This window comes from Oreochromis aureus, linkage group 20 (genome assembly GCF_013358895.1).
Source record: "Oreochromis aureus strain Israel breed Guangdong linkage group 20, ZZ_aureus, whole genome shotgun sequence".
Classification (NCBI taxonomy): Eukaryota; Metazoa; Chordata; class Actinopteri; order Cichliformes; family Cichlidae; genus Oreochromis; species Oreochromis aureus.
The window spans coordinates 12,669,956-12,683,099 of NC_052961.1; the positions used below are offsets into that span (position 1 = coordinate 12,669,956).

The window sequence follows — 13,144 nt, forward strand, 5'->3', positions numbered from 1 at the left end:
TCCCACATAACTGTGTTTTAACAATTATTCATGTGACTTGGAGTGCTGCAAGCTCCACTTTGCGCAATAAGTGCGAATGCCCATGAATGCACGATAAATAATATATAGACATCAAACTGACGCAGAGAAACGAGGGCAGCTGTCATATGCGCTAATGCTCTTGTTAAGTTTAATAGTGTGAAGACGTGACCACATTGTCATGCAAATCTCTTGCAGTTCTAAGATAAAACAGGGAACACTAGATATGGTATCAGCTTAGTTTAGGAGGATTTATACCCTTTAAAAATTAAGAAAGGATGGAATACACCAATAATACACTTAAACACTTTCGGGCTGCCATTCATTGGTAGACCTGGGAAAATGCTGCTTCTATTTATATAGGTTTGGTACTGGCAGCGTTGTAACTCGGTACATAGGTGGGATAAATAAACCAGCAGGATTCAATGTAGCAGCGCTCTAATACAGCAAAAATGTAGTAGCACACCTCGTGTCATGTGGTAAACCATTCTGTTTAGCTTCAAGGTTATAGTGAGGATGAGTGATCAGAAGTGTGTTTGTATTCAGCAATCCTGGGAGACGTGTTGCATCTATCTGTGAAAAAGGGAGACAGGCTTCAAATTGCCTCACTGCTGAGGATGACACAGCGCACAATCACTCCTTCCAGCTACAGTCAAAGTTTGCGTGAGTGTGTGTGCATGTGTGGGTTGAGGGGATGCAGGTGTGTAATGTCACAAGGTTGAATGTTGTTCTCGACTCTTTGCGGCCTTGACAGCAAACGGGCTGTGCGGGTGCGTTTACGTCTCTCCAGACCCAAAGTAGCTGTAAGTTTTGAAAGTAGTAAACGAAGTGCAGCCAGACACACAGAAACCTGATAAGTAAATGCACAAAAATAATTAAAAGGGATTTTTCATGTTGTTTAACTAAATGAAAGTGATATATTATGTGACTAATTTGTAAAAGAAAATGTATTTAAACGTATTTAGAGAAGCCTAAAGCCAGCTGGTTAATTTTCATCAAAATAAGTAGAAACACATTTCCTCATTATGTTCATAATCACTGAAGTGCTAGCTTATAATGACAAATGTACAAATAAAGTTTCTCTGCGGAGCTTTATATCCTCTAACTCATTTGTTTTCATTTCACCATCTCTGCTCACATTACATCATTTCTCAGCCACAACAGGCAGCTGTTTTCAGCAGAAAGGCTCTGATGAACCTGCCCTGTGGTAAGAATATACATGTTTCTTACTATGGGTACAAAAAATCCAGCGTAGTCTAAAGAAAAGAACATGGACAAATTATGAATACCAGTAACTAGCACATAGGACCTGAGTAAGTCTGAAGTCACAACATGTTCACATCAACCATGTTCACAGCACGTTTAACACCATATACCTTTTCCCTTCGATATAAGCCTATAAAATAAAACAGGATTATTTAATGGCCACCACTGACCTATTCAGGGTTGCTTGTGGGTTTAGGTCTGGTTATAAATCAACCCCTTTTGATGAGATTTTCCCCTATGTCGCGTAGCCAGATAGCAATCCACTGATTTAAAAGGGGCTATCAACTATTTTACCGTAATGCCATGGGCTTTTATACGTTTTTGAGACCTCTACATCATTACTGAGACTCATTTTTCCCTGAAAACTGAAATAAATTGTCCAATACATGTTTATGTACACCACTTTAATGGTGTGGTGGTGACACAGTAGATGTAAAGATGTTAAATTTTTAAAAAGATCATCATAAATTATCAAACCTATCATTGATTGCTGCCTAAACTGAACACTTATGGAACTCACAATGCAAATAACAGTGTTGTCGCCCCAGTTCTGCACATTATATCGACCATCATCCAGCTACGACTTGCACAAGCTAAAAGGCAGAACGGCCTTCATTAAAAAAACATTGCGTCTATGCATTATTTGGTTGGTAGGAACGTTCCACTAAAACATTTTTGGCTAAACAAATTAGCAGAAGGCTCTAATGTGATTTCCAGCTGACAAGGTTGTCACGTGTTTTATTGTTGACCGCTTTGCACTTTGAGTTCTCATATGGCTACTTTTTTCTAACTTTTCTGTTATATCTCAAGCTGTGGGAGTGGCTTAACGTTATTATTCAAAATCTTGACACCGTGCACAGGCAGGATTAAGCCAAAGCAAAGCCACGGTGTGATTTCCCAGTCTCCAACTTGAGCTTAGTTTAATCTGCATCGCACAAAAGGCTACAGTATTCCTTCCTGAAATCCTTTGCCTAAATGAGAGCGTGTGTGCCAGTGAAAGTGCACACATTACCACTTATGTGGACAGAAAATATTACTGGGAATGATGTAAGGTTTTCTGTCTGGCTTGATGCAGCCTCTGTACCGTCGTGGTGTGGGAATTGCACATTGTGCGCAGCCTCCATGTGAAACTCTTATATGTGTCAGTGTTTTTTGGGGGGTAAATAATTTAATACCATTTGGATATTGTTGGCTGCCTTTGCAGTGGAGACATATTAACATATTAAAGGTCGACGAGCTCCTTGAGAAACAGAATTATAGAATTACAAACCTAATAATGAGAGTGTTTTGGACACAGAAAGACCTCGATTTTGTTTTAAACACCATAACAATCTGTCCTGGTTCGTGTGGGTGGGAATGGCTAATTACAAGAGCATAAAGAAGTTTTGTTTTTTGAATTTATTTGGTCCAGTTTAGAGGGAAAAACAATGTTTTTCTTATGTTTAATGGCTAAAATTAAGAGTATATGCTCTGTCTTAACAGCGATATAATCAACATGCAGTATCTGTATATTCACTATTCAATATTCAATATTCAATATTCACTATCAACTGGAAGTCCCTTTGTATAGCAGCTTTGACTGGTACTGTAGCAGCAGTCTATGATCCCTCCCAGCACTACAACAAGATAACCTACCTAAACAAAGGGAAACTTAACAATATCTACATGTGATCTAGCACAATTAAATCTCCCTGATAACAACCTTATTAGTTAGCCTCTCTTTACATCATGCATTGTGTGGTGGACCAAAAACTGTTCCTGCATCACATTAAAAAGCACTCGGCTGTCAAAAACAGGGTGACCATGATCATTTACCAGAAGTGTATGTATGAAGCAAGACAACAATCATTTGTGGCATTAGTCCATGAATCGATACACTCTAATCTTCGAAAAAGTGTCATGAAACAGAATGGACAGCCACAATGAGCTGCTAGAAAAGCTGCAGGCAAGAGGCTGCACACCTCCAACTGGTTTCACTGTGTTCAGCTGTTGTGTGGAAAAAAAACTGTACTGTGTGCATGCAAATCATCTGCAAATCTGATCATGTTTGAAATTATTTTATGACCGACTTCTGCGCTTAAACAATGTACTTTATGCTTATTTGGTTGCACTGTACACAAATGTTTCCTTCTTTTGTATTTTTGCCCAGACAGCAGATGAGGAGAGCAGGATGTCAGAACAGAAACAGCACAAAGAATCTCCTACAGACCAAACGCTTCTGAAACGCTCCAAGTGTAATTTGAAATCGTGCAAAGAACGGAACGAACCTTGTCTGAGACGTGACAACACAGACATGCACCCAGTGTACTCTCGGGGTAAGTGTTTGCTGTCACCATAAGTGTCACCACATTCACCAGGACTAAAATGTTCAGGATTCTAACTTAAGAAAAACTTTGCTGCAGAATAGGTGATTTGATGTCTACATTTCACAAAGAATAGAGGCTCCATTTTTCTTCTTATCACTAATAGACCATAAACAAAACAGTTGCAGCTTGGCGTCAGTAATGAATTTTTCATCTCTAGTATCTCGTTGAATAAATTAGAGTCCAGTCGAGTATTTATTTCAGCAAGCATTCTTAATTATTACGTTTCAAAAAAATGCTGCAGAGATCAGTCCTGGTCAGAAGTGTTAATTATCTCTATTCACACTTGGACCCTGATGCTGCATGCATGAAATCAGGGGAAGCCATGCATGCCAGAAGGTCAAAACAATCTTGTGTTGAGGTGATGAGATGCAGTGCTAGCAACACACGTGATAACATGCAATGCCATGTCCATATGGTGCCGAGGGCCAGGGCTGTGACACAAGCACACACCCGGGGTCAGGTCTCGGTTTGAGTGAATGTAATTGGCGGCAAGAGCCAGAAGGCAGGCAACCCATAGTGTTAATCTTCAGAGGGCTTAGATCTGCTCTCTGGCTCCCTATTAAGCTCACTGTCTGTCCACTGTTTTGCAGTAAAATGAATATCTAGGCCCAAACGATTGTATACTAGTAAAGCAAGTTAATGATAGTTCTATCAATTTAACACTGGCTTTAAAGCAAACAAATCTTGCTGCAGGTATTTTAAGGTAGGAGTGGATCTTTCCCTGGATAATGCAACTAACACTTTATCTGCATGCTTGTGTTTGTTTACCACAATGTTGTCCAGCAACACATTAGAGCATGATGAGCATTTGTTATCCCACTGTTCTCTGGAATATGTAAGTGAATTTACGCATTTGGTTTGGACCTGCTGGAGGGTAGCAGGTTTCCAAAAGGCAAAATCTGTTTTGAACACCAGTTTTCTTATGTTTACAAAGAAGTAATTAAAGCCAACTTTTGATTCAAGGGCAGTGGATATTACAATGAATACCCGTGAGCTCAGTCCTCGTCCAAAAAAGTATTTTTACATACACAAAACCACCCACAGACACAATCATCGAGAGCTGCCCCAGAAATGCAAGCGAAGAATGAAGAAATTCTCTTTGTAGTTGCAAAACAAAATATCCCTGAGCTTTGAATGTCACCCTGCATTATTCCTGTAGCGTTCTCTGTCTCCTACAGTATTGCTTCTACCTTTCACACAGAAGACGTCTCTCAATCACGGTTTGTCAATTGTCCTTGTCTGTTAGCTTTTATTTGCATCCAGCTGCAAACTGGTCGTGGAGGAAAAAGCAAAGCAAATGTTTGTTCCACACCAAGAAAACTATTTTTCACATAATTTTTTTTTTTTTTTTGTTTAAATGCATACACATTTGCTGTGGACACATGAGACATAATTAATCACCAGGGGACACAGACTCATTAATTGCTGTGTGCTGACAAATTGTCCCTGGTGAAAAACGTTAAGCTTAACATGCAAATTTGTGTCAGAGGATCCATTCAGCGACGCAGCCCAGGCAGGGACTTATTGTAAAATGACACATGCAGGAAGATAAGAAGACACTTGTCACGGGCCTACTGTAAAATGGTTATTTCTATTTTGGGGCTCGCAAGAAGCAGAAAGTGTGAGATGTTTCAACTTGAATTTGACGAACGCTGAAAGACAGTTGAAGTATGCCGAGGAAAGAGAGCTTTTTTGGTGCGGTGTAGCTGACTGTTTATCATTTCATTTGATTTGTCCTTGGGGGTTGTTTTTGCCGCGTGAAACAAGCCGCTAAACAGAAGAGGGCAGAAAGGAAGCGAACAGGATAAGAGGGATAAGAGGGTAGGAGATGGGGAGAGGAAAGCAGAGGAGCTATTTGAGCACAGTGACCCAATGGCAGGAAAGGTCACTGACTCAGCAGCACAGAGGACCATCAATGGAGGCAGACTTTAATCACCTCCAGCCGCTTCATCGGCTCCTGTGTGAGATGGACCGAGAGAAGCATTACCAAGGTCATAAACTCTCTCTCTGTTTCGGACATACAGAATGAGATGAGCGACTCTCTTCGGAGCTGAAATCACGCCATCTTTGCTCTTAATTTGAGCCGTCTTTCTCAAGAAATTTGAGAGGGTGATGATGAGACAATAGCTGAACAGATGGAGCACTAAGACACTTCACCAATGATAAGGAGGAAGTGTACACATGGCTGGCTTGAGAGCGCCATTCTTCTGCATGAACCGAAGTTACACCGGTGGCTTGTTGCTATGGTAAATACAAAGAAACAACAGCTACTGTACAAATACTGTATGGGATTTCTTCTCCCGGTCAGACAGCAAACACAATGGGTCTCATTTAAGAACATTTTTGAATTCTTATTTTACCCATGTCTGTTTTTTGTTTTGTTTTTTCAATGATTTTTTTATACTCAAGTTATATTCAATCAAATGATTTCCATCCATCAATCTGACTGTTTTTCTACCCATCAAAATGTTAACAAAAACTCGATTATCTTAACTGTTGATCCAGTTTAGAATCACAGAGGGGGCCTGGAGCCTATCCCAGCTACCTTTGGGTGAGAGGTGGGGTACGTTTTGGACAAGCTGACAGTCTATTGCTGGGCTAACACAGAGAGACAGACAACTATTCACACAGTCAAACCTACAGCCAATTAAGAATTATCAGTTAAACTAACATGCATGCCTTGGGAATGTGGGAGGAAGCCAGAGTACTGGGAGAGAGTCCAAGTAGGTCCGGGGAGAACATACAGACTTCACACAGAATTCACCTTGAAGATCTCATGAATCCCTGCCTTTTTACTAAATCGTATAAGCAAAGATTTCCAAGGAGAGAATTTCCATTCTAGCCACTTTCATTGTGGGCCTCAAACTTGTACAAGGACAAAAGATCAGCTTGTGTTTCTAACTGGTCCCACATGCTGAGGATCATCGCTGGTGATAAGAGCTGGATCCAAACTACGGGTTGTCATATATCATGCCATCTACGATAACGCCCATATAAATTTTTATGTAAAAAAATATGATGCCATGTGTTTACGTTCCCCAGCATGCACAAGAGCAGCCAAAAAAACCAAACCAAACTAGAGCTACCTCAACAACCTCCAACAAAATATGAAGCTGCTAAATACAATCTTCACTCCCTGTTTAGCAGATTTGCCTCCATGAGACTTCATTCTGTTACTCAAACTGAACAGTCATCAATTTGACACACCGGAGAAGCTCACAAAAGTGCAAGGGGACAGAATGGGACCTCTTCTGAGCAATCTAAAAATAGCAGCTGTGTTCAGAACAGTCCAGATGTGAATAAGAAAACAACCTGAAGTAAACATGAGCCAAATGTAAATCAGGTATGGCTGTCAGGTGGAGTGACTGCACTTGGTATAGGTTGCCATGTTGAAATGGACCAATTAAACAAAATTTTTGAAAAGTCTCTCAGTGACTTCATTTTGATGAGGTTACAGCGAACAGATAAGTAACTTTTCACTAAGTTTGTCTTGATTATATAGTTTAAAACAGTATAAATGTAGTCCATTTCTGTATCTAAACTCCAAATTAATTCATTTCTAGAATTCAGGTCCAGTGAGTGCATTTTGCCTTTACAGGTGTGCCATTACTGACATTAAAAATGTGTAACAAATAGCATCAATAGGCTACCTCAAACAGTAGTTTTATTTACAACAGACATATTAAATTCAGCAAACTATATTGATACCAGTTATAGTACTACATCAGTCAATATAACAGTGCGACATAAAGGCTGGTGAAGCTGCTATACTGTATTTAACTTGTTGTGTCTGTCACCTGACCTTACTCCCACCACATACAGCTGATAATCTAGAGAGAGATGAGAGAGGAGGAAATCCAGCCAAATGGATAACAAAGGAGACAGAATAAGAAAACGTTGTTTTCCTTGTGCATTGAAATGCTTTTTAGGCCAATGCTATATGATATTTCTGTCTCTTCTAATGATACAGGAAATGACCAGCATGGCCAATCATACTTCAGGAAACCTTATGAACTGTAAGTAAAAGAGACTGGAGAGAATTATCGGCTCCATTTGCTTCCAGGCTCCCACTGTTTTATGTAGCTCTACAGTGAGGTGAAGCTCACTGTCCACAACTTCATTTTTGATTTACTCCCACCTCTCTCGCAGACAGTTTCAGCAACAGCAGACAACTATTTTCAGGTTAAAAGATTATTTAACATTATTTCTTCTGCAACAGAAAGCTGATGATTAGCAACTAGCTGGCTGCACATTTAGCAGGTTAATAGCTTGATGTTTCTCCTATAAGCTGGTAGAGACCAAAATAGAGAATAAAAAAAATATTGCTTTGTAATAATAATGGATTGTATTTATATAGCGCTTTTTGAGACCCTCAGAGCACAAGCTACAGTTGTAGCCACAGCTGCCCTGGGGCAGACTGACATAAGCGAGGCTGCCATATCGCACCATCAGCCCCTCTGGCCATCACCAGTAGGTGGTAGGTGAAGTGTCTTGCCCAATGACACAACGACCCCGACAGACAGAGCTGGGGATCGAACCGGCAACCTTCCAGTTACAAGATGAGCTTCCCAACCCCCTGAACCACAGTCGCCCCGTGTCTGTTAAATGTAGTTAGGCCCAGCTTTTATTGCTTGTACTGGACTGTTTTGAGTTGGTGTATTGGTCTTTACCTTTATTAACTGAGGAAGTACTCATCAGTATCTCTACATCTACTGTTCGGGGCTTTATTGTGAAAGCTGACCTGAATGACCAGATACTTTTTTGTTCCACTACATTTATCAGATTATTAAAACACAAGCCATGCTGGCGAACAATACAGCTCAGCAGAAATAAATGCCATTAATATTTGTATCTTGTCACACTGTCTCGAGTACAAGTCTGTGATCACGGGTGGACGACTTCCTTCTGGATAGTTGGTTGGCTGGAGAGTGGAGACAGCAGAAAGAAAAATGTTCCTACAGGAAACTGCTCGCACCAAGATTAGTGGATTTTTTTTGAAATCGTGATTTTTTTTAAGAAAATACCAACATTTCTATAGCGGATATCTCTGATACACATTGAAAAATATAGATGGGAAAAACCACTGCAGGTGACAGAAGAAATATCTGTTTGATTTTGGAGTGACCAACCCCTTTAAGGGGATATTTACCCATTTATGCATCAAACCAATGACTAATTTATTTTATTCTAAAAAGAAGCCATTTGTTTTTTTGACATTTTGACCTTGAAATATATTTTAATTGCAATACTTTTAGTTGTAGGGATGCATATTTCTACACTCCAGCCTGCTCCTTTAACTTGAGTAACAGATTTCAGCACTTCCTCCACCAGTGAATAAATGTAGTGGAGTAAAAAGTACAATGTTTCCTACTGAAATGTGGGTGAGTAGAAATGTTACATAACTTAAAATGGAAGCACTCATGTAGCATACAAGTTGTACTCAAGATTACATGCAACTCCATGCACTTAAATACATTCTTTCACTAGGAGATAATATTCATCTTTCAGATTGTTTCAGATTTAAGAAAAATAATAATGCCTGGATAGTTTGCATGACAGCTCTCTAAATATTCACTTAATGGGTTCAGTGTGATGGATTCTGCAACTCTGGCTCCGTTTCTGGATTCCTCTGGGTCCTGGTGTGAAAATACTTTTAATGCCCTGCGTCCTGTTGACGTCACACTGATGTGTGTGATACTGTACGCTATCTTTTCTAATCACTCCCTGCAGTAGCCCTGACTAAGCCGATTTTTAAAACACCCACCATCCTGGACCGGAGCCAGCTGGGTTTCCTTCAAACTCCGTGGTATAGTATCATCATGGCTGTTGGCTCCCTGGCAGCAGATATGACATTGACACCGCAGTGAGAGGCTACAGTCCACCACCAACAGAGCTGTTTGACACTGGATACCCAGAGATGTCTTGTTTGTACTGCTCAACACTGAGTGTGTGTGCTTTTAGTTTTCTGCTTAGAGCAAACAATCCAGTGCACATTTAAAAGTCAGCAAACAGTAAAGTGTGTATTTACCATCCAGCCTATATAGTGATGTGTAAACCTACCAGCCTGCACAGCACTAGATTGCTTCACAGGCATCCTTCAGTGTGTCATCCACAGATTTGTGGTTCCATTGAGCTGCGGATGAATTATTAATCAGTCTTTCACTAACAAAATGGGCTTTTAATTGTAGAGGCCACTGTTCGACAATGACAGCTGAAACACGGGCCTTGATACAAACTGGCTATCGATCATCCCCCACGGACTCATCTGCAGCTTTACAGTAGAAGAGAGCTTGTTTCCGTCCACACAAAAAATTCAGCAGGCAGCTCCTGCTCCCTCCAGAGGACAGGGCCCCTTAGAAATATGTCTTTCACATACTGGATAATAAAAACTGCAATATTTTAGGAGCGAGAATGATGAAACTCTAGGATAGCCTGAGATTTTGCTGCTAGTATGGGGTTTTATTTCCACTCATTAAAGACCAAGAGAAAGAAAAAAAATATATATATATATATATATATATATATATATATATATATATATATATATATATATATATATATATATATATATATATATATATATATATATATATATATATATATGGTTCTGATTAATTCAAAATCTGCAGAGTTAAAAGCTAACAGAGATTCACCTAATTGTTCTCAAAAGACATGCTTTTCCCTTTCCAAACTCTGAATTCAGTGGCTGTTTCTCCCTGCAGGAATGATGAAAGCAAAGATTTGATAACTTTGACAAACACAGATCATGCGCATAAGACTGAAAAGGGGAGAGAAAAAAGATTTCAGGCACCACTATCTTACAGGATAAACCGACTTTGGCTTTGGCAGGCTGAAGCCAGGTAGTCCAGGCATCCTGAGGTGAATAACTGGTACATTCACAATAAATCAAGCTGCTGACATGATACCTACATTGATTTATGTCAAGTTACTTACAGGGCTCTTTGCGCTAAAAACACACTCATATTTCGACAGGTGACAATCGACCTAATCCAAACACCCAAATCAATCGTCAATTTCAACTCAAGAAGACTGGAATTGTCGATGCAACAATGCAGCCTGATGAGCTCCCATTTGAGCTGTTAGGTTTTTTGTTGTTTCTTTTTTCTTTTTTCTTCACTGAAACCCGCAACGCCCGATGTAAATCCTGAACGTGTCAACAAGCTTACCTTTTTCATTTCACTGTAATCAGCAGCAGAAGGGTGTCGGTCACACAGGAATAGTTATCCAGCTCCTACATGCCGTAATATCACAGTCACCCGGCTGCTTATCTGTCGAGAAGGTAAACAAGGCGATCCTATAACATCGCTAGAAATAAAATTGCCTTTCTTTATCTCTTAGTTGGATTCTATGGCACCATTTCTTTGCGGTCATTGCGTGTCGGTCCTTGCCCACAGCGGCTACAGCGGTGTCTCTCTGACAGCAGCTCGCCGGTTTACTCGGGGATCCATCGCGGCAGGGAAAACGCAGTTTGGAGGCTGCCGGTGATGCTGCAGCAGCAGCGTTCGGTCCGTCGAGACGCGGGATGAGAGAGGTGGGGGTGGGGGCATCCGAGGGCCCACGACAAACCACCCAGCTCCGTAAATGAACTCATCGGACCTGAACTCATGAAATCACGGTTTCATGAGCAAACGGTGGTTGATGAATCATTATGCGCAGAGAGAGGCCACATGAGTGCGTGCGTGCGTTTGGCTGTCTATTCTTTCCGTTTGTGAGGAGTGATGCTCCTTGATGATTCAAGGAGAGAGAAGAGGGAGTTTAAAGGAAAAATTCATTCAAAAAGCAGACCGCAGGCCCGAGCTTTGACTGACATCGAGTTGGTGATGTTATCGGATGACGCTTTTTAAAGTTGGTCAGAAACAGCAGCCACGATCATCCCCATCACTGATTAATCAGCCGATTATTTTCATTTTCCATTCTGATTTGATAAAAGCAAAGGACAAATATCCACATGCGGTAATTTATTAATATCACAAGACAGAAAACAATTGTTTTCAGCCATTAAAAAGAGAAAACAGGGGAAAAAATCTTTACTTTTGGGACGCTGGACCCAGAGTTCTTCATAGAAAAGCGACTGAAAGAATAAACTGATTATCAATTAGTCTCAGTTGATCGACTGATTGACTTACAGTTGCTACATCCAAGTTAGATGGATGGGTTCAGTGGCGATTCCAGTCTTTTGGGGACCTCAACAAAAATCACAGTGGGCCCCTCCAACCAGCCTTCCATCGCAGTTTTATTATTACTGGGTCATGTCACTGACGGCAGAGCTGGGCACACTAAGCTGCTCTGCCGTCTAAGTTAATTGATGTTAAACTTCAGCATAAACAAAAGAAGTAGAGTGATGCCACAGTAAGATACTTTAGTCAAGTCTCTCCCACATTTTGGATCAGATGTGCAGCGTTTGGTTATTTAGTGTTATGTTTAATCATTATTATCTATGCCACTCACCTCTGTCTCACTTTTTTAATCCTCTTCCTGTTTATTTTCTTTCTTTTCTCACTTCCAGAAGAATAACTCTTCTTCATTTTTATTGGAGTGGCTAACTCAGTGTAAATGAGACTTTAAAGGGCAACACGGGTACAAATCTACAACATGATAAAAGCTGCGTCAGCAAACCATTTTACCCAGCTGTAATTGCATTCGGAGATTACTTAAAAATACCTATACATACATGTGCTATAGAGCTGTTTATATAAATAAGTACAAAGATTCTTAAAGGAGTCAGCTCACCTGCATTGACACACAAACACACAAACGTGCGCACACGCAGACATATGATCAATAGTTGAATCATATCTAATTTCTCTGTTTCTTGTGAGACTGGTCTCTCTCGGGAACTCTGATATTAAATTATTACTCCACTTTGAAGCTCTTTTTAGCATCTTTCAGCCTATTGTTTGTACTCTCTGGCCTTAATCATGCTGTTTTGGTTCAGTCACACTATTCTCATATTATTATTTCCAGCTTCCAGTATCTGATTTCACCAAAGAAAGACATTAACTCTCATAGTCTGTGCCTTTCTGCATTCATAGTTTCAGTTCACACTGGAAACGACCAGTTTCTCTGGCTATTCTGATAATGCTTACATAAATGTCAGACACTTCTAGCTGTATGAATGCAAAATCCATCTACCATGTTGCCACTCTGCTTTCTGTCTGAGCCATGGTGTTGCCCTCTTTGTTTTGATTCACAAACACAGGCTTAGCTTGGGAAATCTCTTATTGTCATTCACTGGACTGGATTATTTTTTAATCCAGATGGTTAGAAAGGTCTTTGGAGACTTTGGAGACACCCTCAGAACAGCTGTAAATTGATTCAAACATGTTAAATAGCTATCCCCAGTGTCAATACATGAAACTGAGTCCTCAGGAGTTCAGGCAGTTCAGAGACACAGAAAGTCCGGATGTATTATAATGTTGCTCTAAAATTGTGTTCACAGATTGTTACCCAGCTATCCAGCAAGCCCACTGTTG

General features: G+C 40.3%; 1 protein-coding gene across 4 annotated transcripts in view; it reads right to left on the reverse strand.

The window, feature by feature from the left end:
• Window positions 1–11,169, reverse strand: part of dlgap4a (discs, large (Drosophila) homolog-associated protein 4a) — a 98,015-nt gene extending 86,846 nt beyond the window's left edge. For all 4 annotated transcript variants that reach the window (XM_039604705.1, XM_039604706.1, XM_039604704.1 and 1 more), the window contains exon 1: window positions 10,838–11,169. The gene's annotated coding sequence lies outside the window, so the exon portion shown is untranslated. The remainder of the gene's footprint in view (window positions 1–10,837) is intronic.
• Between the last annotated feature and the right edge of the window lie 1,975 nt (window positions 11,170–13,144).